The 12230-nt window shown below is 36.2% G+C and overlaps 1 protein-coding gene across 8 annotated transcripts in view; it reads right to left on the bottom strand.

Moving 5' to 3' along the window:
* Positions 1-12230, bottom strand: part of LOC309664386 (low-density lipoprotein receptor-related protein 12-like) — a 135318-nt gene that overhangs the window by 93366 nt on the left and 29722 nt on the right. For 2 of the 8 annotated variants that reach the window (XM_082469659.1, XM_082469658.1), the window contains exon 2: positions 3078-3188. The exons of 2 other annotated variants lie outside the window; for them this stretch is intronic. The gene's annotated coding sequence lies outside the window, so the exon portion shown is untranslated. Of the gene's footprint in view, positions 1-2581; positions 2687-3077; positions 3279-12230 lie in introns of those variants that run through there. 4 more of the 8 variants (XM_082469663.1, XM_082469662.1, XM_082469657.1 and 1 more) reach the window with 3 other exon arrangements.

The following is a 12230-nucleotide window of genomic DNA, read 5'->3' as shown; positions in this document are numbered from 1 at the left end:
ATTATCTGGAACCCAATCCCAGACTTCAAAATGGGAATGCTAGAGGAACCAGACTAGAAATTTCAAAAGTAAACTCCAGGAGCACTTAGTCCAATGTTGAGTGATGATACTAGCCCATTACTATCTCTACAATAACCAACACTTCCATTAGGGAGCTCACAGAAAACACTGGCAAACAGGTGGTAACATGCTCAGGAATCATGGTTTTCAAAGATGCAAGGTCTGCATCTCTCTGCTTTGGCCCACCTGTCCCTAGAAACGCCTGGATCCCTCCTAACTTCTCTGCTCATTCCTCTTAATATCCTTCATAGACTTCTTTCTTCTATTTATTGCAAAGTCTTTTCTAAGAAATATTTTACTACTTTTCATAAATTAATAGAAAACAAAATAAATACATAAACTGCATAAGTAAAAAATATGTAAAAGAGAAAACATGAAATGTGCAATAAGTTCTAGTCAATTAATTAATATTTGTTATGTGTTGAATCAGTGAAGTACTTTAAAATCATAAAATGCCTTAAAGTTTGAATTATTTGGCTTTGGGGGGTTATACAGTGGGTCAGATTTATATATATGCACACACATACAATCAAAAATTATGTATAGACTATTCTCTTACTACCTTTATGTATCAGGTAGATGAATTGATCAGCTGCTATGTATAAAGTTCTTGGTGGAAGCTGTGATATTTGAGACATTTCTAATTCTTAATGAACATTCTAGAAGCGCAATGACTTATGGCCAAAATAAGAAACTAGGGGTGTAAGACAGACCACCTTCTTTAAAACTTCCAAATACCACAACACAGACCAAGGAAATTTTAACCATACAATCAGGGAGTCTAACATGATTTTCCTCACTAGATCATACACAAAATATTCCAAAAAGCTAAAACTACTATATATGAAGAATCATCGCCCTCATTATATTCATCCACATTTCATACTATCCACATTTTACATCATAATCATCTAAACTAAAGTGAACTAATATGTTCTCCAGCATTTACCAAGGCAAAGGAAATGTCAATAAAGACTCTGGGATGCTGGCTTTTAACAGAAAACACATATAGATAATCCTTCAGAAGGAATATTGATAAATTGTGCTGTCTAAAGCATGCTTTAGAAATGGGTCTGAAATCAGGTGGTAATATCTAGGGATATTTAGTGAAATGTACACTATATGCAATCAGAGTAGCAACAACCATGAAAAAAAAACCCTCATCAGTTGATTGCCACTCTTAAAATAATTAATTTAAATTTGCAAAGAGAGTAGTTTAAATATAAAAGGTAAGCTTTGTACTTACCATTTTATAATGATGGCTTATAATATTCTGAGTTATTAGTTTTTTAATTAAATATAATGGAAATAAGTTCATCTTAAGCTTCAGGATTTTCCCTTCTAATGTTTATAAACTTCCCAGTGCCACCATATTGATAGCACTGGAGGCCTGAATCATAAAGATACTCTACACATGCAAATTAGAAACACAACACACAAGCCCCTCGGGCCTCTTTAAACTAATTAAATATGGCTTATTTAGTTTTTACAATTTTAGGGAAACCACTGGAAAGTTTAGATGTTAAGCTGATATTAGAATAACCACCAGACCGAAAATGGGTAATTTGATAACTGATCTCATTGAAATCTGGTTTCAAGGAGAATATATTTTTACTGGGGTGCTAAAAATGATTATGAATGATGCTTTGAGGAGTAAATATCTGGCCACAAAATGCTTTTTCCTGGGAAAAGACCATGAAGGTGGACAATTAATGGACATGCCTTCCCATCCTGAGCTCACTGAATTTCTTCACCTGTGTTCTTACTCTTCCCTGCCAATCGATTTGATCACTTACTAGGTTCCCAAATTTGATCCTTAAGGACACAGTAAAGTTCAAGCTAGACTTTAACTCTGATCTTAGAAATGTCAAAGAAAGGGAGGAAAACACTCAATTCCTTAGTAGTATCTCCAGAATTTACAGCAGTGCGTTTACATGGGACACAGTTAATTTTCACTTTTACTTTCTGAATTCATCTTTCATTTAAAAAATCTATCCCTTAAAACAGTAGCAAAACAAAAGCAGAAATAGAGACACAGACGTAGAGAACAAATGTATGGATACCAAGGGGGAAAGGGGTGGGGTGGGAGGAATTAGGAGACTGGGATTGACATATATACATTATTGATACTATGTATAAAATAGACAAGTGATGGGAACATACTGTATAGCACAGGGAGCTCTACCTAATGCACTGTGGTGACCGAAGTGGGAGGGAAGTCCAGAAGGGAGGGGCTATCTGTACGGGTGTGGCTGATTCATTTTGTTGTGCAGTGGAGGCTAACACAACATTGTCAAGCAACCATACTCCAATAAAAGTTAATCCAAAAAAGTAGCAAAGCATTTGAATTTGAAGTGTATGTATTCACTTATTTAATCCACTGAATTAGTATTTGTGCAATAGAAGAGGTAATTCACTCGACAACATTCAAGTAGCAAAAATGGACCTTTCCAAAAAGTAAGTCATTAACTCCCTTCCCACTAATAGGAAGGGAATCTTTATTTTCAGTAGCAGCCTTCACCTGGTCTCCTCCCAGGCCAAGTCCTGGGAATGGAGTCATTTTCCCATGACATCCTTTGGCAGCTTCACATCTTGCAAACATCAGGCTTCCCCAGTGGCCGCAGCACTGGCTCCTTCTTGTGTTGTTTTAGTTATTCATGACCAGCGCACTTGACTAGTCACCCTTCTGTCGCCGGTCCTAAAACTAAAAAGGGATGATAACCCTGGAAAAAATCTAGACTCCAATAATTCCCTTCTCATAAATCTTATTGCTGATCATTTGCTGGCAATCAATAGGGAAGGAAGATATCAAAACAAACCAAACAATGGATCATAAGCAAGAAGAAAGCTAGCAGAGGAATACTAGCAGATATGATGAACCTGCTGCTTTCTTCAGTTTCATTAAACTCAATATAATTAAGTTTTGACCTATAAGAAGGAATATGAACTAAAAATGAAAATAATTCTCTCTGGGAAAGAATCAGGGTGGATTGACAAGAAGACAGCTGCAGACTCACCATCTCTGCGATTAAGACTTGCAAAGCCAGGGCCGTGGCTGCTGGACCGCTCTGAGGAGCTGCTGAAGGAAGCCCGGGGCAGGGCAGACGCCAGAGGAGCGTCACAGCTATCTGGGGGGAAACACCACGTGCGGGTTAATACACTGATTAAAGCTTTCCTGTCCTCTCTTCCTCTCTTCTTCCTTCCCTCTTACTTTCCTTTCCTTCCTATTTCTCTGCCACCCTCCCTTCTCTTCTTCCTTAATTTCCTTTCTTTTTAGTTAACAGGCTAGGAAAATGCTAGAGCCTGTGACAAACATGGTACTCGTACCATGGCCAATTCAAAGCTATCAGCGTGATGTCACTGACCAGGAAGTTGGAAAAAGAATCATTATATAGTATTTTCACCACGCAGACACAAGGTATGTAAATAACCTCAAGAGCACTGATAACAGCAAGATGACATAAAGTAGGAAGTGGTGAGTTTTCAGAATGTATTACTTTTGTTTTAATATGATTTAATTAATTATGTTTATGTCATTTAATTTTTAATAATGATTGTATTTTCATGCAAAATTCATGAAAAGTTAATGATTGGCTCTTGCTAGCTGCTAAAAATTGGTTCCAGCACGTCACTCCTAAATGGGAAAATATTAAAAGTATTTCCTTGAAAATCAGAAAGAACACTTTCACAGACACCACCGTTCCTATTGAACATTGCACTGAAAGTCCTATCAGTACGTAAGAGAAAATTTAAAAATTAAAAGCACAAAATTGGATAAAAAAGAGCAACCGTTATCGTTTCCAGATGATACGATTATGGAGGTAGAAATTCTGAAAGTCATTGGCTAGCTTAACAATTCACTATACAAAAGCTGATAGTATTTCTAAACTTATCCATAGTTAGAAATTAAATTAAATAGAATAGCAAATACTAACAAAACATATAAAGTATCTAAGAATGAATCTTACAGAATTTGCAGGACATTTATGGAGATTATTATAAAAATTGTATTGAAAGACATTAAAGAAAAACTACATAAATTCAGACTACAATGATTGCAAATAGGAAGACTACTTTTAAGGTACTGGTTTTCCCTAGCTTGATCTAAAGATTCATTAGAAGTTCAATCAAAGCTCAGGAGGGTTTTTCACAGAACTTGAAGCAGTGAACCACACAGCTCAGGGGTTCTTAACGTGTGGTACAAATATGATATAGGGGGTCTGTTGAGATGAATAGAAAAAAATTACATCTTTATTTTCACTAACCTCTAGCTAAAATTTAGCATATTCTTCAGTCACAAATGTAGACAAACCAGACTATATTCACCAGTGCCCGTGCATATGTTACCAACATAAGTTACAGATATTTTAATAGCAATCGTTGTCACAGACATCTAGAAATATTGTTTATGGTCCCCTTTACTTCAAAATAACAGTATTTGTTAAAGTCACCACTAGATCTTGTTTTTGAATGCGCTAATAACTAAGAAGACACTATTTTACAATTTCTAGTACATTGATATCAGCATTTCAATATAACTATTTACTTTGTAACCCTATGTATACATTTTATGCATTTACAAGCATTGCTGTGAGAAGGGGTCAGGCTTCAGCAAAGTGCCCGAAGGGTCCTTGGCACAAGGAAGAGCAAAGAAACACCCGTTGTGAGTGTGTGCACTGCAAGTACAAAGCTGTTGAGACATTACTGGGGTATTATTAGCCATTCAGAAAATTCCAGAAGATTGGGATCATCCACAATCCACAGTCAGCTGTGCTAACTCGAATGTTAACGTGACAATTTCTCAGGGGACAATTTCTCTGCCTGTTGAGCAGACCAGGCCTGCATCATTCCCCCTTTAGGTAAAGGGGTCCCAGGGATCTAAGTAACCTGCTCAAAGTCACAGAGCTGGTTGAGGGTAAGTGAAGATTATCTCCATCAACTGTTTAGCTTGGGAAGCCTGCTCCTTTCCCAGCCTCCCCCACCGCCCCCCAGCATGGCTTCCTTTCTGAGTCTCCCCAGACGCTCCCCACTCAGTCCCCTCTGCTCACATCTTTCTCATCTCACCGTATTGGGGTCTCTCCTTTCTGGGTTGGAAACAGTGAGGACCAAGTGTAGATTCTGGAGCCAGACAGGGTGTGGGCATGACATTTACCAAGCTGCCTACTCTTGGGAAGTCACTGGCCCTCCCTAAGCCTCAGTTACCTCATCTGTACAATGAGGATGTCACACAACTGAATCACACAACTGGACAAAGGGGAATCACACAATTCATAGGGTTTCTATGAGGATTAATAGTGTTTGCTTTTATTATTCTCAGTATGGTAAGACAAGTCATCACATAAGCTTCTTCCAAATATTCTATAAGGACGTTTTCCCTATAGAGAGATATAGAAGGCAGCATGCAACGTTCCAAGCCATATTCTCATTTTTTATTCTTTCCTCAAAAGAAGGCATATGAATCTTAGTCTTTAAAAAAAAAAAAAAAGAGTAAGATGTACTCGCTCTTATGAAGTCATCTTTGCCTTTGAGAAACAATTTTAAAAGTGATCATTTTCTTTACAACCCTAATTGGTTGTTCCAATTCACTTCCACACAGTCAAATTTGAGAATGCACGTGATCAAAAAACGTGACCATGTCCAATAAGGTACTTGGAAAAGAGCGGCTCTGTGTTTGGACAGTGTTTTCAGTACATTCACTGTGTTTTTAACTAAATTACATTCAAGTAAGGTGAAGTCTCAGATGCCACCCAAAAATTTCCTTAACCATTGTTTTCAATCTGAAATGTCTATATTTTATACTACGATTCCTGGAGCCAAAATTGTTAAGACACAATTTAATTTTCTTTTTCTGGAATCATGAAAAAATATTTGATTTCCACTGAATATTATTCTTATCAATAGTCTGATACATACTATTTCTATCCAAAAAAAAAAAAAGATGAATCCTGAAATGCTTCAAAGCTACAACAATTATTCATAAATAATTGTTTTTAACAAACGAGATGGCAAAACAACTGAAAAGTACAACTATTTACCACTTAGGGGGAAAATGAGGTGAGTACAAGTAATAATCTTGTAAGAATTAACAAATGAAAATAGACAGATAATATTACAGTTCAATAGGCTAAAGCAAGTTTATTTCTCTTCATAATAACACTCATATTAAGAAGAAATTATTCTATGAAATAATCTCAGTTTTGAAATGCACTTATTCCTTCAAAAGTTCAAATGTACTCAGAAGCTCAAATGTTCTCAGAAAAGCTTAGGAACTCTAAAGGGAAACTGATGAGCCATTGTAACGTGTCTTGTAGAAAATACAGACACACCGTAATTGTTCATGATTTATGTGTGATTCAGATCAGAGTGCTCGGAACAGCCTTGTGTGCATGCTTCTAGAATAAGTTCTTATGTATTAAATGAGCAAACATTGTCTCAGTAGTTGTACCTATTGTAACATCATTTTAATCAATGGCCTATTGTTTGTCCTGCCAACAGAACAGCTTTATACTGAAATTATTAAACAATATTTCAGCTTCTGTTTTTAAAAATTATATATATATTCTTTTCTCCAGGTAAAATCTTAGAAATTTGGAACTTCCCATAGCTGGGGAAAACATAGTTGCCTTAATCCTCTCAATCTAAGTGACACTATCTGAGTGTTTTCCAGACCCTTGACCTCCTCCTAAAACTACTTAAATCTACCCCCTCCATAAATAAAAAGCAGTCCCAGACAAACCTCTTTGGATTACTACAGCTCCTTGGTGATGCATGCTCTTAGTTTCTTCAGAACTTTCAAATCCAGTTTATACACAACTGTATATAAATGGCATCTTTTCAATATGCATTATGTTCTAAAGTAGACTAAAAATTCCTCAGCAAAGAAAATGTCACTTTACTGAATTCATTGAGGAGCTCTAGTAGTTATCTGGTAGCACCTTTAGGATTTTCTATGTCTACTATCATATCATCTGCAAACAGTGACAGTTTTACTTCTTTCTTTTCCAATTTAGATTCCTTTTCTTTTTCTTCTCTGTTTGCCACAGCTAGGACTTCCAAAACTATGTTGAATAAAAGTGGTGAGAGTGGACATCCTTGTCTTGCTCCTGATCTTAGAGGACATGCTTTTAGATTTTCACTGTTGAGTATGATGTTAGCTGTAGGTTAGTTGTATATGGTCTATATTATTTTGAAATATGTTCCCTCTAGGACCCTTTCTGGAGAGTCTTTAATCATAAATAGGTGTTGAATTTTGTCAAAAGCTTTTTCTGCATCTATTGAGATGATCATATGGTTTTTATTCTTTAACTTGTGGTGGTGTATCACAGCCATTGATTTGCAGATACTGAAAAATCCTTGCATCCCTAGGATAAATCCCACTTGATCATAGTGTATGATCCTTTTAATGTATTGTTGGATTTGGATTGCTAGTATTTTGTTGAGGACAGATGAATGGATAAAGAAGATGTGCTACATATATACAATGGGATATTACTCAGCCATTAAAAAGAATGAAATAATGCCATTTGCAGCAACATGGATGGACCTGGAGATTATCATACTAAGTGAAATAAGTCAGACGGAGAAAGACAAATATCTATTAAAAAATTTAAAACAATAATTCAAATAATTATTTTAATAATATAATAATAACCTTCCAAAACAGAAAGCACAAAGTCCAGAGGGCTTCCCTGGTGAATTCTGCCAAACATTTAAGAAAGAAATCATGCCATGTCTCCATAATCCCTTTTAGAAGATAGAAACAGAGGAATACTTTTTAACTTATTCTATGAGGCTAATAGTACCATAATACCAAAACCAATCACAGATATTACAAGAAATGAAACCTACAGACCAATATTTCTCATGAACACAGATGCAAAATCCTCAACAAAATATTAGCCATCAAATCCAACAATGTATAAGAAGAATTACAGGGAATTCCCTGGCAGTCCAGTGGTTAGGACTCCATGCTTCCACTGCAGGGGGCCCGGGTTCAATCCCTGGTGAGGGAACTAGGATCCCACAAGCCACACGGTGTGGCCAAAAACAAAATAATAAAGTAAAATAAAATAAAAATTTTAACAGATTTTTAAAAAATAGAAGAAGAATTACATACTGAAACAAGTGGAATTTGTCCGAGGTATTCAGGGCTGGTTCAACATTCAAAAATCAGTTTATGTAATCCATCACATCCACAAGCTAACAAAGAAAAATCACATGGTGCTATCGATAGATGAAGAAAAGCATCTGACAAAATCCAACACCCATCCATTGTAAAAACTCTTGGTAAACTAGGAATAGAGTTGAACTTTCACAAATTGATAAAGAATATCTACCGAAAACTTACAGCTAACACCACACTTAATGGTGAGAAACTGGAAAGTTTCCCCACTAAGATCAAGACTAGGCAAAGATTTTCCCTCTCACCACTCCTTTTCCACATCCTACTACAAGTCTTAGTTAATGCAATTAGACAAGAAAAGGAAATAGAAGGGATACAGATTAGGAAAGAAATGTCTTTGTTATGGATGACAAGATCATCTATGCAAAAACTCCTGGAACTAATAAGTGGTTATAGCAAGGTCACAGGATACAAGGTTAAAATACAAAAGTCAATTGTTTTTCTATATACCAGCAATGATCAAGTGGAATTAGGAATCTGAAACACTATGCTATTTACATTAGCACCTAAAAAATATAAAATACTTAGGTATAAATCTAACAAAATATGCATGAGATCTATATGAGGAAAACTACAAAACTCTGAGCAATTAATCGAGGAAGAACTAAATAAATGGAGAGATACTCCATGTTCATGGACAATACTCAATATTGTCAAGATTTCAGTTTTTCCCAATTGATCTATAGATTCAAGGCAATCTCAATCAAAATTCAAGCAAGTTATTTTGTGGATATCAACAAACTGATTCTAAATTTTATGTGGTGAAGCAAAAGACCCAGAATAGCCAAAACAATATTGAAGAAGAACAGAGTGGTAGGAATGACACTACCAGATTTCAAGACTTACCATAAAGGTACCGTAACTAAGACAGTGTATTGGCAAAAGAACTGACAAATAGATCAGTGAAACAGAACAGAGAGCCCTGAAGTAGACCTACACAAATATAATCAATTGACCTTTGACAAAGTAGCGAAGGCAATACAATAGAGCAAAGATAGTCTTTTCAATAAGTGGTAATGGAACAAATGGACTTCCATAAGCAAAAACATGAATCTAGACACAGACTTTTTACCCTTCACAAAAATTAATTCAAAATGGTTCACAGATCTAACTGTAAAGCACAAAACTATAAAACTCCTTGAAGATAACATAGGAGAAAATCTAGATGAACTTGTGTTCTGCAAAGACTTTGTAGATACAAAGCCACGATCCATGAAGAAAAGAACTGATAAGATGGACTTTATTAAAATTAAAAATTTCTGCCCTGCAAAAGACAGTCAAGAGAATGAAAACACAAGCCATAGGATGGGAGAAAATATTTGCAAAATACACATCGAACAAATGACTTTTATCCAAAATATGCAAAGAACTCAAACTTACCAATAAGAAAACAAACAACTCCAATTAAAAAATGGTCCTAAGCTGACTTTAACAGACACTTCACCGAAGAAGATACACAGATGAGAAAGAAGCATATGAAAAGATGCTCCACATCATATGTCTTCAGAGAAATGCACATTAAAACAACAATGAGATACCACTACACTCCTATGAAAATGGTCAAAATCTGGAACACTAATGACACCAAATGCTGGCAAGGATGTAGAGCAACAGGAACTCTCATTGGTGGTGGGAATGCAAAATGGTGCAGCCTTTTTGGAAGACTGTTTGGCCGGTTCTTACAAAACTAAACATATTCCTACATGCAATCCAAAGTCTGTTCCTTGGTATTTACCCAAAGGGGTTGAAAACTTATGTCTACACAAAAACAGGCACAAAAATGTTTATAGCAGCTTTAGTCATTAAACGCCAACACTTGGAAGCAACCAAGACACTTTTAGTAGGGAATGGATAAACAAACTGTGGTACATCCATATAGTGGAACATTAGTCATAAAAAGAAATGATCCATCAAGCCATGAAAAGACACAGAAGAAACCCAAATGCATATTACTAAGTGAAAGAAGCCAGTCTTTAAAGGCTACATACCATACGATTCTAGCTAGATGATATTCTGGAAAAAACAGAAGTGTGAAGCCAGTAAAATGATCAGTGGTTGCCAGTGTTTAGATGGGAGAGAGGAATGAATAAGAGGAACACAAGGGATTTTAAGAGCAGTGAAACTATTCTGTACAATAATATAATGCTGGATACATGTCATTATACATTTGTCCAAACCCACAGAATGTACAACACCGAGAGTGAAACATCAACTATGGACTTGGGGTGACTATCATGTGTCAGCACAGGTTCACCAATTGTAAAATAAAAAAAGTATCAACACCACTCTGGAGAAGGATGCTGGTAATGGCAGAGGCTAAGCATGTGTGAGGGAAGGGGGTATATGGAAAATCTCTGTACTTTCTGCTCAATTTTACATAAACCTAAAACTGCTCAAAAAATAAAGTTTATTTTTAAAAAAGGGCAGGGGGGCTTTCTCTTTATCAACTACCCTGAGTATTCACTTAAAAATAAGTGCTATGATTTAAATAACTTACTGAGAAAGAAGAGAAACTTTCAGGGTTTTTTTTCCCCAGTTATACATCCTGGAGCCCATTTATAAAACTTAGTTCTATCCCTTCATGGTTTTAAAATTGTGCAAGGGTGTGTGACTCTATCAGCCTTCAGAGGAATCAAGTATCTGGAGGGAGAATGGCTGTAGTTTCTCATGGATTGTCCTGCTTCAGCACCCTAAGCAGACAAGGATTTAGATCTGTTTTAAAGGTCAATTTTAATTATCCCAATTATTATTCACTCATGACTGCTGAAAAATTATATTCGACAAAAGGAACAGATTCCCAGTGGTGGGAGTGTTTCTAAAATTATAACTTGTGCCAGTTTAATGAATCATACTGCTTCTCATACAGGAACAGCACTTTTTTTTTTTTAAAGAACCACTATTTATCTTTATTTCTTCAGCTTCCATCACAGTGCCTGGCACATGGTAAGCATTTGATAAATGTTTGCTGAATTAAATTGATCACAAGTCCGAGAGCAACTTTCTTAAATCTCCATATCTAAGTTATATTTCAACCCTGACATATATTGAGCTTAAAACATTGAAACAGCCAAGTTCATCCTAACAGAAAACTCATGCGGTCTTAATTTCCAGGCTGGGTGTGGGGTAGGTATGTGATAGTGGGACCCAGGAAAATATAGATAGAGAAGAGGGGTTCTCACTAATAGGAAGGGACTGCCAATGAAGTATTCACTTCAGAAGGCATTCTCATTCCTGCTTAAACAGGGCATGTCAGTAAAACTCAGCAATCCAACACACTCAGATATTTTTCAAAAATAATTCACAAATGGAAAGATGAGAACATGTCTGTGTTAGAAGTAACATCTCTAGATTTATCAAGATTGTATAATTTTGTGCAATGAAATTCAGGGGAGAAATAGACACAGCAGTTTTTCAGACACTGATACCCAAGGGGCAATTCCCCATCCCTGCCCCTGAAATTCTGATTTAGTGAGAGGATTTATTTATGTACTTAAGGCAGACACATTCTGTTCTTCAGAGAAGGAAATGTACAACACTCGGGACAGGAGCTGAGAGATCTCTGCAGCGGATGAAAACCTCAACTGTGCCAGGAGAGACCCTCAACGTGGCCACCAGGAGTGTGCACTAAATTGCAGTTTTCATATGAGTAGCCCTGGTATCTGTATTATGTTCTGTGGTTATTAAACCAGAATTGGAGAGTTGGGCAGTGTAAAAGACATACTTTCAAAAATCTGAAGCCCTATCACGCTAGTGCCCAGAAAGATGCACTTGGGAAACTCAGCTGTTGACTCATATTAGTATTGATATTACTTTAAATATTTAGTTTAAAAAGGCTTTCACTATCCATAGCTCATTAACTGGAAAACTTCCTTGCTTGTATATAAATCTGAAATATCCATTTAAGGGGCAAAGTCTAATATTCCACACAACTTACTCAAATTGTTGAAATAGTCACAGAGCAATGAAATATGCAGTTTTGGGGTGACGT

This window comes from Balaenoptera physalus (genome assembly GCF_965194825.1).
Source record: "Balaenoptera physalus genome assembly, chromosome: 7".
NCBI classification, from domain to species: Eukaryota; Metazoa; Chordata; class Mammalia; order Artiodactyla; family Balaenopteridae; genus Balaenoptera; species Balaenoptera physalus.
Note: the sequence above shows the minus strand (reverse complement) of the source record. Positions and strands in the feature narration are given on the sequence as shown.